Here is a 21,753-nt window from a genome sequence, read left to right as displayed (position 1 = left end):
CCTGGTCACCCAAGAGTTCTGATAGAGATGTACAATGAGATTTATGTTGTTTCATGCCTGCTAGTACAACTTTCATTTTGCAACCCATGGATCGAGGAGTAATTTGACTTTAAAGTCGCATCATTGAAGAAATGTTAAAGACATCAAATAGATAGTAGTGATTCCTCTGATGGATCTGGATGAAGTAAATGAACAGCTTTCTGGAAGGGATTCACCATTCTAGATGCTGTTGAAAACATTCATGACTCTTGGGAAGAGGTCAGAAGAGCAACATGAACAGGAGTTTAGAAGGAGTAGATCCCAACATTCACACATGACATTGAGGGGTTCAAGACTTCAGTGGAGGAAGTAACTGCAGATGTGGTACATATGGTAACAGAACTAGAATTACAAGTGCAGCCTGAAGATGTGACTGAATCGTTACAATCTCATGATAGAACTTCAACGGATGAGGAGTTGTTTCTTATGGATGAACAAAGAAATTGAGGCTTTTGAGGTGGAACTTACTCGGGTTTGAGATGGAACTTGGTGAAGATTTGTACAGTGTGTTGAAATGACACCAAAGGATTGAGAATGTTACACAAGCTTACTTACAAAGCAGCAGCAGGTTTTGAAGGATTGGCTCCAACTGTGAAAGAAATTCCACTGAAGGTAAAATGCTATCAAAACAGCATCACATGCTATAGAGAAATCGTTCTTGAAAAAAGTCACTCAACACAGAAAACTTCATTATTGTCTTATTTTAAGAAATTGCCACACCCCAACCTTTAGCAACCACCTCCCTGATTGGTCAGCAGTCATTAACATTGAAGCAAGACCCTCCACCAGCAAAAAGATGATGACTTGCTGAAAGCTCACATGATGGCTAGCATTTTTTAGCATGTTGTTTTTTAGACATAATGCTATTGCATGCTTAATTCACTACAGTGTCATGTAAACATAACTTTTATATGTACTGGGAAACCAAAAAATTCACTTGACTCACTTTACTGAGATATTCGCTTTACAGCTGTGGTCTGGAACTGAACTGGCAATATCTCTGAGATACACCTATATTAGATTTGGCAATGATTTCTTAGATATGACACCAAAAATAAAGGCAAAAAAAGAAAAAGAAAACAGATAAATTGGACTTTATCAAAATTAAAATGTATGTGCACCAAAGGACACTAACAACAGAGTGAACAAGCAATTTACAGAATAGGAAGATATTTGTATATCTTATATCTGATCAGAGATCAGTATCCAGGCTATGTAAAGAACAACAAAATAAAAATGATTACAGCATGGGCAATGGACTTGACTGACATTTCTCCAAAGAAAATATACAAGTGTCCAAGAAACATTTGACAAGTTGCCCTATGCCATTAGAGCATAATGGTATAAATCATTAACCATAAACCATGAAGGAAATGTAAATCAAAATCACAATAATCTACCACTTCACATCCATTATCATGGTATTGCCAAAGAATACAAACTAACAAGTGTTAAGAAGGATATGCAGAAACTGGAACCTTTGTATATTGCCGGTGGGAACATAAAATTGTGCAGCCACTGTGGAAGAGAGTATGGCGGTTCCTCAAAAAGAATTAAACCAAAAATTACTGTATGATCCAGAAATTTCACCTGAGTACATACCCAAAATAATATTAAGTAGGGTCTTATATTTGTACACCCATATTCATAAAAGCACTATTCACAGCAACTAAAAGGTGGAAGCAATCCAAGTGTCCATTGAAAGATGGATGGATATATATATATATATATATATATATATATATATATATATATGCAATGGAGTATTTTTCTGCCTTAAGAAGGAAGGAAATTCTGGGGGCCCCTGGGTGGCTCAGTTGGTTGAGCGTTCGACTTCAGCTCAGGTCATGGTCTCACAGTTTGTGGGATCAAGCCCCGCATCGGGCTCTGTGCTGACAGCTGGGAGCCTGGAGCCTGCTTCGGATTCTGTGTCTCCTCTCTCCCTGCCCCTCCCCAACTCATGCTCTGTCTCTCTCTTTCAAAAATAAGTAAAAATGTTAAAAAATTTTTTTAAAAAGGCAGGAAATTCTGATGCATGCTACAATGTGGATGAGCATTGAAAACACTATGCTAAGTGAAATAAGCCAGTCACAGAAGGATAAACACCATATCATTCTACATACATGAGATCTCTAGAGTAGTTAAATTCGTCAACACATAAAGTAGAGTGCTGGTTCCTAGGTACTGGAGGAGGGGAGAATGGGCAGGCACTGTTTGATTGATATGGAATTTCATTTTGGAAGATAAAAAGTTCTGGAGCTGGGTGGTGACGATGGTAATAGAGTGCGACAAAGTGAATTTACTAATGCCACTGAATTGTGCACTTAAAAATTGTTCAAATTGTAAGTTTTATGTTATGAATGTTTTACCACAATAAACATTGTGGTAAGAGGGAGATTTATATTTGCTGCAGTTTGTCTACTTCCAAAAGCAGTGGAAAAATACAGGACTAAGAAGGTGTGCTTGAGTGTCCAGGATATCTTTCCATTTATGTTGGTCCTGCAGCATCTTAACAGGCCAAGACACTTGGAGTTGCCTCATAACAGGTGACCCAGAATGATGTCACAGATGTCACAAAACAAACTGATGTGAGTCTGGACCCTGAAAAGTCTGAAGGGTCCCCCAAAGTCTGAAGGTACCCCAAAATACCCTCGACTCTGACACCAGTTGCAAATTAAGGGGTCCCCCAGGTCACCTCAGTTTTGATAATTCCCCAGAAGGACTCAGATAATTCACTGAAACCTGTTATACCCATAGATATGGCTTATTACCACAAAAAAAGATGCAGATTAAAATCAGCCAAAGGAAGAGGCACACAGGCTGGGTCCAAGAGAATTCCAAGCAAAAGCTTCCAGTTTTCAGTGGAGTCATAGACCGTGCTAACTTCTCCTGGCACCAATGTGTGATACTATGCATGGAGCACTGCCAGCCAGGAAAGCTTCCCCAACCTTGGTATCCATAGTTGGGTGGGGATGCCTAGTCCTGTAGACTTAGTGGATCATTCACACAGCTGACTTTAGTCTCTACTGAATTCACAGTAAAAGCTTTAACACTCAGTCTGTAGTGGCTTCTTTTTTAAAGTTCTCTAAAGTAAATTATTAAAATAATTCTGACTTAAACCAGCTGTTTATTCAATGTAAGGTTCAAATTAATAACTTCCTTAGAGTCACCTGGTCATGAAACAATTCCTTTAATCACTCTGAACACTCAGATCAGAAATTAAGACCATGTAACACTAAAATTGATACTGGGTGGGGTGGGGGGTGCCTGGCTGGCTCAGTCGGCTAAGCATGTGACTCTTGATCTCAGGGTTGTGAGTTCAAGCCCCAGGTTGGGTATAGAGATTAATTAAAAATAAAATCTTGGGGTCCCTGGGTGGCTCAATTAGTTAAGCATCCTGCTCTTGATTTCAACTCAGGTAATGATCCCAGGGTTGTGGTATCCCTGTGTTGGGCTCTGCACTGAGCATGAAGCCTGCTTAAGATTCTCTCTCTCTCTCTCTCTCTCTCTCTCTGCCCCCACCCACCCCCCACACTCTCTCTCTCTCAAATAAAATAAAATCTTAAAAAAAATAATAAATAAAATAAAATAAAAAAAAATAGACACTGAGGTGGGATCTTCAACAACTGGAGAAAGAAATACAAACAGGAATGAGCAAAGAAGAGACAGCAATGAGTGTGCAATGGCTTGTCAAATACAGTTGCAATGTTAAAAACGTAAATCAATAGTTATTTGTTAAATGAATGAGACCATACACCCTCAGCACAAGGAGGCCACCAGGAGACACTGTGGGTCTTCTCAGAGGACTGGCAGAAACCCAAGTTTTTCCAATTTAATGGACCCTGAACAGTTGCTCACTGGCCTGTGAGCAGCTCAGAGCAGCTGTTTCCTCCCAAGAGGTAAATCCACAGCACACAGCCACCCCTGGCCCACACCCTAACCATGTAGTAGCTGTCAGGGCTGAAGACCTATGCAGTGGAAGAGGGTGATAAATGGCTCGGATTTGCATAATGCAACATTCAAACACACCCCTTTCACACACCACACTCAGTAGGGGATAAAGAACCATCAGAGAGTCCAGCCTCTGCTCTGGGGCAAGGGGTCTTTCCAACATCTGCACCATGGCTTGGACTCCTCTCCTCCTCCTCCCCCTCCTCCCCCACTGCCCAGGTTCATGGAGATTTCAGAGGCCAGCCTTTGAAGTGATCCCTCTGCCTTTATTCTTCATTCCTAACATGTGTCTATTTTCGTTTCAGGGATCAGTTCCCAGGCTGTGGTGACTCAGGAGCCCTCACTGACCAGTCCCCAAGAGGGACAGTCACTCTCACCTGTGGCTCCAGCACTGGAGCAGTCACTGATTCTCACTATCCATACTGGTTTCAGCAGAAGCCCGGCTAAGCCCCCAGGACATTGATTTACAACACAAACAGCAAACACTCCTGGACCCTTGCCGGTTCTCAGGTCCCTCTTTGGAGGTAAAGCTGCCCTGACCCTCATGGGGCCCAGCCTGAGGACCATACTGAGTACTACTGCTGGCTGGTATACAGTGGTGGCCTGAGGCACAGTGGCAGATTCAGATAAGAAACCAGGACAAAAACACACCCCAACCTTTGTGAAAAAAAGATCACATGATCAGACACATCAACTTTCAAGCAGCCTAAATGTGGACCATTTATTGAAAGGTGAAGGCAAGGGTCTGGATTGACTCCTATAACTACCTAAGCCCTAAAGTGGAAGGAAAACATGAATGATTTGGAAGGAACTGATTCAGGAAAAACAAAGTCCAATTATTTCATAATTCGAAGATTATAATCAGATCTAAGGGCTGAGATCAAACATATTTCCTCCAAAAAGGAGCATCCTCCATGACGCACTTGGCTGACCAAGTGCAAACAGAAGAAACACTCTGCATGTACTAAACATGTATTTAAGTGGGTTGCATTTAATGCAACACACATGTATAAAATCCCAAGTATTAAAAATTACCCCATTCTCCAAAAAGGTTCTTTATGCCAAAACTTTACTAATATCAATATAACTATAATCAATATAATTATACTTCTAAATTTGGATGCATTCTTTAATTTTTGTTCTCAATATTCCCACAATTGTTATCAAAGCTTGCCTTCATATTTCTGCATTTTATATACAGCTCCTGCCATATAAGATTAATGTAGTAATGGGGAACTTGGGTGGGTCAGTTGGTTAAGTGTCCGACTTCAGCTCAGTCATGATTTCATGGTTCAGTGAATTCGAGCCCCACATTGGACTCTGTGCTGTCAGTGCAAAGCCCACTCTGGATCCTCTGTCTCCTTCTCTCTCTGCCCCTCCCCCACTAATGTGCGAGCGCGCTCTCTCTCTCTCTCTCTCTCTCTCTCTCTCTCTCTCTCTCTCAAAAATAAAAACACACACATCCTTTGGGATGCACTTACACACTCAAGGAGCTCTTTGTAAGAAGAACTCAATAATCCCTTCTTTGTCACACAAAAGTGTGGCTGTATATCCCACTCTTCCTAGCTATTGGTGGACATGTGACAAAGTCCTAGCAAATGAAGTACAATATAACTGTGCTATAGAACTTTGGGAAGTCTTCTTTTAAAAAACAGATGGGCTCTGCTTTTGGTATATCTGTATGAGCTCCTCCTAGACAGAACCTTATGCAAATATCAACTATGCCTTCCAGGGAAAAAAGTATTAAAAAGCAACTATCTGAACACCTGACAATGAAGAAAATGCAGGGAGTTAATGGATGGAAATTTAAATTTTTTTAAGGGTATGGTGACACAGAGTCCCCAGTTTTTATGGCTGTTAGCCTGGAGTTAGCATGGATTGGCAAGGCTAAAACTCCTTAAGTAAACCCATAGTCTAGCTGTCTTGAAGAAACAGTCAGTCAACAGACTTCAGAGCCACTGGAAAGGAAGGGGGGAATTCTATAAAGAAGAGGGTGCAGAGGGGGAAACTGACATTTGTGTATAATTTCTGCCTAAATCTCTGGCTCATCTCCGAATCTGGGATGTGGTGGGCAGTTCCCAAGAAGCCTAAATGAAGAAAAAGATTGACTGAGATTTGAGTTGCGTCTTGAAAAGACAGGGTCTTCAGTATGACCTCAATCAAACTATTGCCTGCTTTAAAAAATCAAAATTATTGGGGTATCTGGGTGGCTCAGTCAATTGAGCGTCTGACTTTGGTTCAGATCATGACCTTGCAATTCATGGGTTCGAGTCCTACATGAGGCTCACTGCTGTCAATGTGGAGCCTGCTTCAGATCCTCTGTCCCCTTCTCTCTCTGACTCTCCCCTGTTCGTGCTCTCTCTCTTTCAAAAATAAATAAACCTAAAAAAAAAAAATCAAAATTACTTAGAGGACTATAATGGATCTGACATCAACGCAATATAATGTTCATGAAGTTCCAAATACAATTTCAAATTATTTGGCATCAAAGAAATGTGGTTAGTGAGCTTGAGGATCTAAGGCTGATTGAGGAAAAGGGCAAACAAAAAGTGCTGGAACAAGAGGACAGTAACACACAGAGAAATTTATTTGGGTGGCACTTGGAAAGGTCAGGTGAGCAGGAAGTCCCTTACTGCAGTAACCCTTCCAGAAAGAATGGCACAGGGCCAACACCCAGAAAAGTAAAGTAAAGAATTCCCAGGTACAAAGGGAATCAGAGAAGGGCTTACATGTCTAGGAGATGTCATTCAGCAACACAGCCAGGAGTCTCCAGGTCAGATAGCTAGAAGGCAGTTTGGGATCTTTTATAGTACAAGGATTTTTCTCATCTATGGCTAGCAGATGTTGAATGCAGGCTCGTGGGGCAGGCAAAGCAGGCAGGCTCTAAATGGCAAAATACATGCTTATTTGATCTATATTTAAAGCCACTGGATGTGTAAAACCTAATTTTGGTGCAGGCAGGGTAATGGCCATAGTCCTTTCTGAAGAAGAAAACAACACAGGGGCCAATATACTGAGCCCCTCTTTAACCCATTTACATAACAACTAGATTCTAACAAGTAGAATGCAGAAGTGACAGGATGTGACTTCTGATACTAGGTTATTAACAAAAGAATAGTAGCTTGACTTGGTTGCTGTCTCTTGCTTTCTCTTAGATCATCTGTCCTATGGGAAGTAAGATACCCTGCTCAACACAACCCCATGGAGAAGACCACATGGTAAGGAACCAAGGCCTGCCCATAGCCGGCCCCATGAGAAAGCAGATGCTACTGCTACAGGCAAGCCTTCAGTTGTCTGTGGCTCCACTGACAGCTCACCTACAATTGAACACTAAGCACTTTAGCAAGCTCTCAGGGGTGTGTGTGTAAGTTGATTTATTTATTTTGGCCTGGAGAGGCAGAGAAGGAGGGAGAGAGAGAGAATCCCAAGCAGGCTCTGAGCTATCAGTACAGAGCCCGATGCAGGGCTCAATCTCATGAACCATGAGATCATGACCTGAGCCGAAATCAGGAGTTGGACCCCTAACCGACTAAGCCACCTAGGTACCCTTCTCATTTCTTTTTGGTTCCACCCCCAGTGTCCAACCCACACAACCTCACGTCACATGTATTGTGTATTATTTTACATCCAGGTTGATATGAAAATGTTCTTTTATTCTTCCCTCCCTTCATTCTTCCCTTCCTCTCTCCCTTTCTATCTTCCTTCCATCCTTTTTGCCTTTTGCCCTTGCTTTATTTGATAATAAATCCATAAACTAATTCCTTATCCTTAATTCCTATATCTCTTGCACTTCTTCATTTATTGATCTATTTCAACGAGTATTTATGAATATCCACTATAAGTTAGGCCACGTTCTAGGTGCTGAGGATACAGACCAATGACCTCATGGAGAATATGTTTTCAGAGAGAGCAGAGATATATTGTGTAGTATGTTACAAGGTAGTAAGTTCCATGGATAAAAAATAAAGCAGAGAATGGGAATAAAAAATGACATGGGGATATTTGTGCAAAACCTTGAGGAGGAAGCTATGCAGGGCCCTGAGGACCACTGTAAGTCTTTTGATGAAACATATCCTCTTTATCCTTTGTTTCTATTATTTTTCCTTATTGTATCTTTGAGAACATTACACATATTTTTTTAATATTTTTAAAAAGTTTATTTATTTATTTTGAGAGGGACAGGGGATGGACAGAGAAAGAGGGAGAGAATGAATCCCAAGCAGGCCCTTCACGGTCAGCACGGAGCCCAATGTGGGGCTTGAACCCACAAACTGCAAGATCATGACCTGAGCCGAAATCAAGTCATTTGCTTAACTGACTGAACCTACAGGAGCCCTGAGAACATTACACTTATTTTAAATCTTGACATTCTAGGAGCACCTGATTGGTTCAGTTAGCAGAGCATTCGACTCTTGATCTCAGGGCCTTAAGTTCAAACCACATGATGGGCGTGGAGCCTACTTTAAACAAACAAACAAATAATCAATCAGCTTCGATGCTCTAATTAATTCTAATTCATGTTGTTAAAATGTGGAGTTGATGCCTCTTTTTACACAGTGTGTACGTTTCTATACGTGTCTTTTTATTTTCTTGACCGTTCTACAGGCATATCAGTTATTCAGATTAGAAAAGTACAAGGAGGGTGCCCAGTCATTAAGCATCTGACTTTGGTTCAGGTCATGATCTCACAATCTGTGAACTCGAGTCCCACATGGGGTCAGCTGGAGCCCCACTTCAGGTGAGCATGAGCCCTGCTTGGGGTAAAAACACAAGCCCTGCTTTGGATGAGCCCCACCCTTCTCTCTTTCTCTCTCTGTCTCTCTCCCCTCAATCACTTGTGCCCTTTCTCTCAGAAAAAAAAAAAAAAAAGAAACAAACAAACAAACAAAAGAAGAGGAGAAGGCACTGAAGTCCAGGATGGTGTTACTTCTATGAATTTGAGTAAGGAGGAATGATCTGCTCAGAAACAGAGCCCAGGCAAGGTTATAGTGAAGTAGAGTCCACCCTTTTCTGTTGTTTTTGCCCCTCTAGGTGACTACTGACTCCAGCCCCTATCTCCCTTTCTCTCCTCTTGAGATTGATGTTTTTACAACCAGTTGATCTTTTTTTTCTTGTAAATTTAGGGCCTAGGGGAGGATGAGTGTAGGAAGAAATACTTAAACGCTGCCTGCTGCCCCTGGTTAGGCTGCAAATCCAGTTTGGCCTGAGCTGGGTTTGTTTTGTTTTGTTTTGTTTTGTTTTGTTTTGTTTTGTTTTGTTTCCTTTCTTAATCTCTCAGTGGTAAAGCCAGGGAAGCAAGTGGGAGAAAAAAGAGCCTAACCCAAAAGCTGCTTTGCAAACTTTCGCTCTCACAAAGAAATTTGGCTCCCTAGTCCTATGCCCAAAATTGCTGTTTTCTCTATGTAAACAAGGACTCTATGCCCTGATTCCCCTTCTGGTCCCCCTTCTCTTGTAAACAAAACAAAACAAAAACATTGTTTCCACAGATTGGTGCTTGCTTCTCTCTTCTGAGGTCTTTCCATGGAGGAGTGGGCGTTATGGTTTGATATTCTACCCCCCATCCTTCCCCACACCACCACCACCACCCACCCTGCCCCAGCTCTCCCATTCATTCTTCAGACCTCTGCAGAAGGACTTCCTTGTTTGTTACCTCCTCAGGTACTCTCCTTAATGTCAGGAAACAGCTTCTAATTGGCAACTTCATAGATGCATTTTACTTTTCATCTAACTTGCTCCCTCGCCATCCATTAAAAATACTGACATCTTCCTTTTTGAAACATCATTTCCTTTAAGTCCCAAGACAGGACTCTCTTCCTCCTTTCTCTCTGAGCTTACCCCACTCTTCTTTTCCTTTCCTTCTATCCAGCATCCCCCTGCATCCATATTTCATCTGTTTTCCTAAACTACAAGTATGCTCCTGACCTTTCTCCTTGCAAAAGTCACATACACAATCTAAGACATCAAGTCCAAAATCCTAACTGAGATATTTTCAACCCTTTTCAGCCTCTGTGATCGAACTTCTCAGCCCTACCCTTGGGTCCAGCCAAGTCAAGTTACTTGACCTCTCCAGACAAGTTTACCCCACTTACTCATGTATTACGACAACCTATTTTCTGAGTTATATTTTTTTTCCCAGTCTCTTCTCAAATAGACTCTAAATTCCAAGAGGGTAGAATTTGTTTTCAATTCATCTTCTGTTTGTAATAAAAATTTTATGAAGTTGAATGAATGTATGAACAAATATAAAAATTGTTTAGTTTCCAAAGGCTCTATCATAGTAGCATCTCCATGACTGGAATCATCCTGATGTACCCCAGGAAAATCCAAACAATCATAACCTGTAATTTCAGAGATGGTCCAGAGGTGGTCATGCTGTTAGACCATAACCCCCTGCATGACAGGATATGTTGCCATTCTGCTCTCTGATACATTCTTCCTGATAGAATCCTGGAAGAATGTCTCCAGTACAGGAGCTGATGAGTTTTCATCCAGTGAATGAACTCAGACATGAATGTATTCTTGAATGGAAAGTTCCACCCTCAGGTACACCCATCGATTGTTTTAGTAGGCAACTCTGCCGACAAGGGTGAAGAAAGAGTCCAGGACCAGGTATGTGAATCCTGGGTCTAGGGAAAAACATTTCTTTTGTGCCTTCCTCGAAATATCTTAACACCCAAGTCTCAAAAAAGGTCTCATTAAATGTGGCAGTAGTCAGGGCCTGTGAATGGCTTTCAGTGTTTATTTCAGTTCTTTAATCTTTGTGTATTTCCATCACTATCAGCAATTAACATGTTTCTACCATGATAAAAATTATTTGACAAAGTGATAGAGATGGAGGCCACATTAAGGATGCCAGGGAACAAGGATGGGAGAGTTACGCAGATATAAAGGGGTAGCATGAGGTGATTCCTTTGTCTTGCTGGAACAGTTCTGTATCTTGACTGTGATGGTGATTACACAAATGGAGACACAGGAAGAATTGTGTAGAAATACACACACACAAATGAATGCATGTAAAATATGGTGAAAAGTAGATCAGGTCTGTAGTCTAGTTAACAATACTGTACCAATATCAAGTTTCTGGTTTTGATTATTTGATTATTTGATTATTATATGTTTCCAATTATGTCACCAATGTGGGAAGCGGAATAAGGGTACATACACAGTACTCCATGTACTATTTTTGCAACAACCTATGAGTATATGATTATTTTATTTGTTTGTTTTTTAATTTTTTTTAACGTTTATTTATTTTTGAGACAGAGAGAGACAGAGCATGAACGGGGGAGGGTCAGAGAGAGAGGGAGACACAGAATCTGAAACAGGCTCCGGGCTCTGAGCAGTCAGCACAGAGCCCAACGCGGGGCTCGAACCCACATACCGCGAGATCGTGACCTGAGCCGAAGTCGGATGCTTAACCGACTGAGCCACCCAGGCGCCCCTGTTTGTTTTTAAGTAGGCTCCATGCTCAACGTGGGGCTTGAATTTACAACCCTGGGATTAAGAGTTGGATGTTCTCCCGCCTGAGCCAGCCAGGCACCCACTATATGATTATTTTAAAATAATTTTTTTAATGTTTTTCAAGAAAATATAATCCAAAATTAGGAAATACAACAAAAAGGCAATTTATGACCCTGGAATGTTACACTAAATATTTTTTTTAAATGGTCCCACATGCAGCCCAGAACATCTCCAAGACGATTGCCATATCACAGAACCATAATCTATCTCACTCCTGACAACCCTGTCATTAACCTACAGAATGAAAGTTTTCCCCAGGGCAGTGACAGCCTCATGAAGGGTAAGAAATGAGCTGGTGATCAGGAACTTCACCTCCAGAGAAGAAGTGGATGTTTCTCCCCTGGTTTTTGAGGAGCCAGTTTAGGGTCCAGCACACCCCTATCCCACCGCCCAGTATCATGTGATGGTCCCTTCTGCTTCAGTCCCCCAACCCTTCTTGGATTAACAAAGCCTGACAAATGTTGGGGGGAATGATTTTCCTCCTTCCTGTGTTGGCCAGAAGTGTTGGGACAGTGTGATTTTGGAGTGATTTCCTACGGTGTTGGTTCCTCCCTCCAGGTTGGGAGGTGATAACCACCATCCCAGGAATTCTCAATGAATTTTTATTACTTAAATGAATGAATAAAATCAGTGAATGATCCCATCTGACCTTAAAAGATTTTTTATTTATTTTTTAAAAAAATTTTTAACATTTATTTATTATTGAGAGACAGAGAGAGAGACAGAGCATGAGCATGGGAGGGGCAGAGAGAGGGGGAGACACAGAATCTGAAGCAAACTCCAGGTTCCAAGCTGTCAGCATAGAGCCCTACGCGGGACTCCAACTCACAAACCACGAGATCATGACCTGAGCCAAAGTCAGATGCTTTACTGACTGAGCCACCCAGGCGCCCCAGACCTTAAAAAGATTTTTTAAATTTTATTTGTCTAGGAATTGATTAGGGTCCAGGGTGCCTGGGGGTCTCAGTCAGTTGAGCGTCCAACTTCAGCTCAAGTCATGATCTCGCAGTTCACAAGTTCCAGCCCTGCATCAGGCTCTGTGCTGACAGCTCAGAGCCTGGAGCCCGCTTTGGATTCTGTATCTGTCCCTCCCCGGCTCATGCTCACTCTTTCTCCTTCTCTCTCAAAAATAAATAAACATTAAAAATTTAAAAAAAAATTGATTAGGGTACAGATATTTTATAACTGATAAATTTAGATTAGCAGGTAGAAAACAGATTAGAAGTAAAATAGAAAGGATAATCCCAAGAGTTACAGTTTTAGGATTTTTCACCAGCTTGGTATATAATTTAGGAAACATACTTTAGCTATCTTATTTCAACATCCCCCCCACCACCCAGACTATATAAATCCTATTTCTGTATATCCTTATTGAGTCAGCTTTACCATTCTGGTTGCTCCTTCATTAACAGGATACTTATATTAGGCATGTGCTCACTGTTTATGTGATAACTATGCTTTCAGTAATATGAGAATTGTGCTTTCACAGTACTTGAACGTACCAGTGAAATGTGCTCACCTCATGAACAAATGAGTCACCTGGGTGGCTCAGTTGGTTAAGTGTCCAACTCTTGGTTTCAGCTCAGGTCATGATCTCATGGTTCGTGAGTTCAAGCCTGGCATGGGGCTCAGTGTTGCTGGTGTGGAGCCTGCGTGGGACTCTCTCCCTCTCTCTCTCTCTGCCCCCTCTCCTTGTTCTCTCTCTCTCTCTTTCTCTCTCAAAATAAATAAACTTAAAAAAATTTTTTTAAAGAAAATAGTATTCATTTTCAGAGCTTATACATGCCAAAGCCTGATGACTTAACACATGCCCACTGTTCCCACAAATATAGATATCCTCTCCCAGAAAGTGCCAGCTTGTGCTATCATATTTTAATGACTTATTATTGCATAAAAAGTAAAATGTGTTACAGGAAACTTCCTTCTTGAAAATTCATTGTTACCAACAAAAGTCCATAAAACATTTTTATGGGAGGGACCAATTTGACCTAATGTTCCTCATCAAAGTGAATCCTGAATTAAATCAGAGATTTAATTTTCATTCCAAAAAAAAGTGGGGAGGACATAAAAATTGGAAAGGAATAAGTAAAAATTGTCTCGATATTTTTAAGATATTAAGTATCTTCAAATTGGTATTGATATTCAAAGCAATCCCCAAATTCCAGTGAGTTGGCAGAAATTATTAAATTATTTTAAAGTTACATGGAAATCTGAAGGACCTAAAATAGCCCTAATAATCTTGAAACTTTTTATAACACTACAGTAATTAAGACTGTGTGGTATGGGTGTTTCAAAAATAAACCAACACTTTATACTATTGTATACTTTAAATTTGCTAAGACAGTATATCTTAAGACACACACACAAAAAAGTAACTACTGATGGATGCATTAATGAACTTAATTGTGGTCTTTTCACAATATATACATATATCAAAACATCACATTGTACACTTTAAATATATATAATCTTATTTGTCAATTATACTTCAATAAGCTGGAGAAATAAATAAATGAATAACCTATATAGTCACTCGATCTTCAACAAAGACACCAATGAAAGTCAAAGGAAAAAGTGGTTCTTTTTAAATAAATGATACTAGAACAACTAGATATTTGTATTAGAAAAAGTAAAAAGGAAATTTAACTCTACCTTACACCATATACAAAATTAATTCAGTATGGATTATGGGCTCAAATGTGAAAACCAAAACAATAAAGCTTTTAGGGAAAAAAAAAAGGAGAGAGAATATTTTCAAAACCTTACCATAGACAAGGCACAAAGGTACCAAGGATACAAGAAAAAATTGATAAATTAGACTTCATAAAAGGTAAAAGCTTCTGGAGCATCTGGCTGGCTCAGTCAGTAGAGCATGTGACTCAGTCTCAGGGCTATGTGTTCAAGCTCCACATTGGGCATAAAGCTTACTTCAGAGAAATTTAGGGGGCACCTGGGTGGCTCAGTCAGTTGAGCATTAAGCACCTGACACTTGATTTCAGCTCAGGTCATGATCTCACGGCTCTTAAGTTTGAGCCCTGCATTAGGCTCTGAGCTAACAGTGTGGAGCCTGTGTAGGATTCTGTCTCTCTTTCTCTGCCCCTCTCCAGCTCATGAACACACTCTCTCTCTCTCACTCTCTCCATCTCTCTCAAAAAAATAAATACACTTAAAAAATTTTTTAAAGCAATTAAAAAGAAATAATGGCCGATATTTGAAGAAAAAAAAAGCCCAAGGAGTCATTTTTGGGGCACCTGGGTAGCTCAGGTGGTTAGGCATCCAACTCTTGGTTTCAACTCAGGTCATTATCTCACAGTTTGTGGGATCAATCCCTGCATCAAGCTCCACACTGACAGCACAGAGCCTGCTTGGGATTCTCTCTCCTTCTCTCTCTGCCCCTCCCCTGCTTTCTCTCTCAATAAATAAGTTTAAAAAATTTTTTTAAGTAAAAGCGTCTGCTCATCAAAAGATACCAGTAAGAAAGTGAAAGGCAAGCTACAAGTTGTAGGGGAAAAAAAAATCAAAGGAATTAAAACAATATTTGTTAGTTGAATGAATGAACAGATGACCATCCATTCTCCCTATTTCCCATCACTACTCACATTGTCTTGAAGAAGCCCTCAGGTGGCACTATGCATTCCCTCAGAAGTAAGCACAGTCTGAAACAAACTCAGAGCTTAAAATTTAAAGGGCTCTGGACTCATTGGCCATGTAAAAGGTTGCTTCATCAGGTAAACTTGTCTTTCTGGTGAGGGTGCTGCTTTCTGAGCTAAGGACACAGTTGAGGAAGTAGTAAAGGGAACAGATTGACACAATACACCACACACATATCCCTCACCCAGGGCATTCAGGAGGGAATAAAAGAGCCAACAGAGAGCTCAGCATCAGCTGAGAAGCCAGCAGATCCTTGGGACATCTGCACCATGGCCTGGATCCCTCTCTTTGTCCTCTCTCTACTCATTCATTGTCTAGGTTCATAGAGATTTCAAAGACTGGTCTTTGGAGTGATCCCCTGATCCTGTTCTTAATTCCTACACTGCATCTGTTTTCAGTTTTAGAGACTAGTTCTCAGGCTGTGGTGACTCAGGAGCCCTTCCAACCATCCCAGAGGGATAGTTACTGTCAGCTGTGGCTCCAGCACAGTAGTCATCACCAATGGTAACTATCCACACTGGTTCCAGCAGAAGTCTGGACAAACACTGATTTATGACACACACAACCAACACTCAGGGACTCCCACACATTTCTCAGGCTTCCTCTTGGGGTCAAACTGCCCTCACCTTCTCAGGGGCTCAGCTCGAGGAGGAAGCTGAGTACTACCATATATGCTGGCATATCCTGGTGCTTGGCACAATGAAAGACCCAGATGAAGAATGGTGGCATGAGCCTGCCACCTGGCTGATTCTGGGTCCAAATATTTATCAACCTGATTTGACTGACAAATGGATAGATATTTTAGCTCTCTGGAAAACCTAAATGTTGGCCACTTATAGAGAAAAAAGTCAAGGGAAGTGGGCTAAAATGATCCAGTGAATGTTTTAGGAGGTGGGTCTAGGAAAAACAGAACCCCAAAATTTTGTCAATCTGTAGGGCACAATAGAAGCTGTAATACATGAAGAGTTTATGATCAATTCCCTTCCCCCCACCCCCAAAAAAAGCATGTAAGATATACTTCCAACTGCTCATTGGAGCAAAGAAAATAAGGTCTTCATTTTATGTAAGTAAAGTTTTCAAAACAATGCAAGTTCACTGCATAAAATTTGTTAATATTTTTAAGGAGTGTTTTTTCCTACCCTGGGAAGACCAAATAGTTCAGAAGTTAGATTACTATAGAAGTTCCTAGTCTTTTTTTTTCCTTTAAGTTTCAGATCATACAAATGTATACAAAAATTGGTATCCTGCTAGTTTTCCTTCATACTACTGCAATCTCTCTTTAATATATGGGGGTGTGTGTGTGTACATATTCCAGCTAAAGCTGGAAGGACTTTGAGAAGTGTGTTAGTATAAGACTTAATAAAAACAAAAACTGGACTTTGAGAATGCTCCAGTGTGGCTTAAAAGGAAGTAAGGAACATGATATTAGAAAATTGAGAAAGGGGTTATGTAGTGGCAGAAAGTTTGGTATCACCATCACCTTCAGTTTATATGAAAAGGATAAAATGTACCTAATTAATTGACTCATCTGGCTAAGGAGATTTCCAGCCAGAGAGCTGGAAGTACTGCCTAGCTTCTTCTTGTTGGTTATAGTACAATATGAAGGGAAATAAAAAAAAAGTTAAGGGAAGGACTGTTAAAACAGGAGCCAGAACTTGCAGGTTTTGAAAATTCCGTCTCTTCAGATGGCAAAAGATGCTGAAATTAATGGCTACCAAGCAAAGATCATAACCCAGGGCACTGAAGAAAGGTGATCTAAAGATGAGAGTGGGGCTGTAAAATTCTTTGTTAAGGCTCAGAAGGATCAAAGGTGATGCTTCAGAGCACCATTCAGTCAGGTCAAGGCCCTCTAAAGAGTAAATTTAAGGGTGTGGCTCAAAGATCACCTCAAATCACACAGTGGGGCTTCTACTAAGCTTATGGGTGTTGTCTCTCAACATTCTCAGCAGAAAACCAAGAGAGTCATCCATACCTTGAAGAGATGTGTGGTTGTAGCTTTGGAGTGGAGTTCTTTGGCATGAACACCAATAAGATTAACAGGAGACACACAGTTTTCAATTTAGCTATAAACTTTCTTTCATAAAAGCAAGTATGTCATAGGGCGGAATCAAGAATCCAGACATCAAAGCCAAGAGAATCTCCAGGTCTTGCATCCTAATCAATGAACTGCCAGCATATGTATACCTGGTGGGATTTCAAAATTGCCACTAACAAGTGACTCCCATCTCCTCTTCCCCTTTCTAAACAGGCATGTCTATGAAAGTTGTTCTATGCCTGTCCCACTGCTGTTGGGTGGGCATGTAGGTGAGCAGGTAACTTATCTCTTTTGTTCACAGGTCTTCAGATTCAGGGAACGGTACTTGAGATACTGCAAATGAGGAATACCACCCAAGGACTTGATCTACAACTAGACCTGATTAAGATGATGAGATTCTAGACTTCAACTTTTGGAGGCCTTCTGAGGAGGTGAATGTATTTTGCACATAGGAAGTATGTAAACCTGGTGGTTTAAAATTATACCCATAAATTCTTCCCTTCAAAGGTAAAGCTTAATTACCCTCCCCTTGATATGTGTGCTAGACTTAGTGGCTCATTTCTAATGAACAGAATATTGTAGAAACAACAGAGTAAAATGTCTGAGATTAGGTCATAAAAGACAGTCTAGCTTCCTTGCTCACTTCCTTCGAATATTTGTTCTAGAAGCTAGCTAGGCATGTCTTGAGAATACTTAGGTAACCCAGAAGAGAGGCTCATATGGAAGTATGAGGTTTTCTCCCAACAGTGAGCAAGGAATTGGGAGTTTCCTGTCAATAGCCATGTGAGTAAGCCATCTGGGAAGCAAATCTTCCAGTCTCATTCAGGTCTTCAGATGACTGCAACCTCATGGAACACCCACAACATGTAATTTCCAGAACAACCCAACTAACTTGCTCCTGGATTTCCAACTCTCACAGTGGAAGAGTAAAAAAAATAAATAAAGCTGTTAGTTTTGTGGTATAGTTTGTTATACAGGAATAGACAATGAATATATCCCCAAATTTGGGCTCTGCCTTCAGTCCAGTTTTGACAAGAATCTTGCTGGGTCCGTTTATAGAAAATTCCCCACCATTGATATCTGATCACCCTTGATATCTGATCAAATTTCTTATTCTCTACTCTCAACATCATGAATAATTTTTCTTCAACATTTCCAAGTTTTATTATTAGGAATTTCTTTCAAATGAGTATTTTCATGCTTTTACCTTTTATACTATATTCATTTTGGGGGAACAGATTTCTAGAATTAAAAGTTCATTATTTTTATCATATCCTTTTTTAATACCCCATGTAGTGATTTGAAAAGGATGTATACAAAGTCATTTAGTATGTACCCACACCCATACCTTAAAAGTTCCAAGGAAAACTTAATTCACAGTAAACTATAAATTTAAGACTAAAACATTCAGTCTGCAAATTCTCACGCCTTTGGAATTAACTTACCAAAAAAGGTATACAGAATGAAAACTTTAATAAAAATGAAAGTATGCATCAAAATATTTAAGACTCAAAGCTGTAAACAAAGGTAGGCAAAGTTTAAATCCTTTATTAAACAAAAATAAAGCTGTTAAAGTGTCTTTATAAAAAAAAAAAGAATCCTAAAGAAAATAGAGGTGTCTAATGAATCAAGACAAAAATAGGGAGGGGCGCCTGGGTGGCTCAGTTGGTTAAGCGTCCGACTTTGACTCAGGTCACGATCTTGCGGTCCATGAGTTCGAGCCCTGCATCGGGCTCTGGGCTGATGGCTCGGAGCCTAGAGCCTGCTTCCGATTCTGTGTCTCCCTCTCTCTCTGACCCTCCCCCATTAATGCTCTGTCTCTGTCTCAAAAATAAATAAACGTTTAAAAAAATTAAAAAAAAATAGGGAACAAAAAAAAATTAGTTGGGATAATAAATCAAGGGTTGTTCCTTGGAAGAGTAAATCAGAAACATTGATAAAGCTGTGGCAAATCTAATGAGGGGAAAAGGAAATACGTTTTAATAATAGAAATGAGAAAAGGAATGGGATTCTGAGTAGAGAGGATAATATTCAACCCCAAGTGGAAATATTACTTCAGGAAAGGAAGGTTTCTAATAGAGAAGTATGAATCAGGCTGAGCAAAACCTTTCTGATAGAAAAGTGTGAAATCAGGCTGAGCAAAACCTTAGGTTAGTAAAGAAAATGTAAATGATTGCCTCAATAGATATTGTAAGCTATCCAATAAAACTAAGCAATTTTCTTTAAAAATTCTAAAGACAGAAATTAAGTAGTATGTGCATTACCTTTAATGGTAAAGCATTTCTCACTAAAACCAAGAACAAGAAAGCTCATTTACATATCACTGTTTGGAAGTTCGGGCCAATGCAATATGGTCAAAAATAATTAAAATTGGCAGGAAGGCAAAGAGTGTACATAGTGGTATCAAATAAAAATTAACTTAAACTAAAAATATGCCATGTTATTGGTGAAAAGATAAATAACGAAAACTTTTTTTTTCAAAAAAGCATTTTATTACTATAATTGCTATTTTACTTACAATTTTTGGCAACATTAACAAAATAATAAATTTTATCTGAAAGAACAAGCAAGCAAAATAGACATGGAAATTCACAAAAGGCAATAACAAAATAGTAATCTTGACAGATATTCAATATATTTGTAAACAAAACAAAGTGACATTGCCTTAAAAAAATATAGAGGTATCAATAGAAAAACAGAGAAAGCTCCTGAAAGAACTCAACTCACTATATTCATTGTCTTTTGGTTGCAGGCACAGAAATTGACTCAAGCTAGCTCAATTCTAAGGTAAGCAAAGCTTTTGATGATTATCTCTTCCTAGCTTTTTGTGAAAACCTAGGAAATTTAACCAGATTGGAGAGGAAAGAAGGAGTGGGGAGGCTTAAAGTGCCTTTAGCAGGGAGGAGGAAAAAGGTATCATTTCATTGTCAGTATCTTTTAAGAACACTGGTGAAGCTCAATAAACTAAAGGAAGTGTCAAACAATTAAGCGAGGTAGCAAGTCATGCAGGCTTAGGAGATGAGCATTCTAAGAAAGAAAGCAACAATTGAAAGTCTTTGGAACAGGGAAAAAATATGATTTGCTTGAAAAAAAAAGCAAGGCCAATGTGTCAAAAACAGTGCACCAGTGGGGAAAATGGTAGAGTAGCATGGCAGAGAATGGAAGAGCAAGAGGAGGTAGACAGGGGTCGTATCACTCAACCTGTAGTTGGCAATAAATAACAATTTGTACTCTTTAGGGGCATACTTTAGTTAAATAGCAAACAACAGTTAACAGTGTTGATAATACCAAGCAACCACAAAAACAAAGAACTAAAACATTTCATATTTTTACTGTTTTCAAAAACAGAATTTGTTATACGAACAGAACAAGGGAGACAAGTATGCAGAGGTCTGCATATCTATTTATACACAGAAGTTTCCACCTGAGACTAGAACAACTGTGCGTGCACACGCACACACACACACACACACACACACACACTCTCTCTCTCTCTCTCTCTCTCTCTCCTTCTCTCTCCACCTAAAACAGGTTCAGGCTGAAATATTAACAAAGTGCCTCGGCCCAAGCAAACTAACTGAAAAGGCCTAGTAAAATGTTCAAAGTGCAAATCAATCAATCATTGACCAAATAAATACAACAGAATCTACACTCAGGAAGTTCTCTAAAACATGGACAGTATACTCACAACTACTTTGTTATCTGTAGTCCTTCCTCCCCAATTCTAGAAGGGATGCAAAGCCCCTGATGACTAACCATTCCCAGCTTTTTGTAAAGCTTAGGGAATTTAACAAGACTGAGGAGGGAAGAGGGAGGAGAGATAAGATGCTTTGAAAGAGGAGAGAGCAACAGAAAACAGGAAAGACTTCTCCCAGCTCAGGTCTATAGACAGCATCCTAGGTTCCTTAAGTGGTGCACAGAGGCTTGTAGGTACCTGAATCAGAGGTGGAAGAAAGAAGGGACAGCACTGGAAAATGCCCAGGGACACTCAATCCTGGGAACCCACAGAAGTAGTCAAGGGTGTTGATGTTCAGGAACCAATACTCAGATGGCACTCCAGTTACATAAGAGTCCTTGGAAATGGCAAAGGGGAAAGGTTCACAGTATAGTCACAGATTAGGCAGTTAGCCAGCTGAAGGACAGGAACTCTAAAACGTAATACTTAATGAAATTAATGGGACATTTCTTGCACATAAGAGTGTGGCAAGAAAGTCCCAAACTCACATTGGTTTGATAAAAAGGGAAACTATACACACAAGAGAGTAACTGTTAGCTGTAATACATTCATGTCCGAGGCAAGTTACAAACTTGCAAATTTCACATGTTCAACAGGGGTAAGATACATGTACATGGGAAAATACCAGGAAAAGCCCTATACTGGGTTTAATTTTACTCAGTCACCATGGGTTACTACTTTTATCCACTGTACTTACTATTCTTGGGCAACTCCCATTCCAACTTAATAGTAAGAGAGCTAAATTTAGCCCAGTCCTTGAACTAGGTAGATACCATTTGTTTAGCTCTTTTCAGTTCAAACTATGGGTCTAGTGCAGTTC

The 21,753-nt window shown here is 40.0% G+C and overlaps 2 protein-coding genes and 1 gene segment (V, D, J or C); all 3 read left to right on the top strand.

The window, feature by feature from the left end:
• LOC128312485 (immunoglobulin lambda-1 light chain-like) overlaps positions 1 to 21,753 on the top strand; it is a 442,895-nt gene that overhangs the window by 62,118 nt on the left and 359,024 nt on the right. The gene's annotated exons all lie outside the window — the stretch shown is intronic.
• Positions 1 to 21,753, top strand: part of LOC106988621 (immunoglobulin lambda-1 light chain-like) — a 505,411-nt gene that overhangs the window by 138,063 nt on the left and 345,595 nt on the right. The window lies entirely within an intron of this gene.
• The window catches only part of LOC106988734 (immunoglobulin lambda variable 5-39-like), a 603,934-nt gene that overhangs the window by 250,695 nt on the left and 331,486 nt on the right, over positions 1 to 21,753 (top strand).

This window comes from Acinonyx jubatus, chromosome D3 (assembly GCF_027475565.1).
Source record: "Acinonyx jubatus isolate Ajub_Pintada_27869175 chromosome D3, VMU_Ajub_asm_v1.0, whole genome shotgun sequence".
Lineage (NCBI taxonomy): Eukaryota > Metazoa > Chordata > Mammalia > Carnivora > Felidae > Acinonyx > Acinonyx jubatus.
The sequence above is the reverse complement of the archived record's forward strand: the minus strand, read 5'-3'. Positions and strand labels throughout refer to the sequence as shown.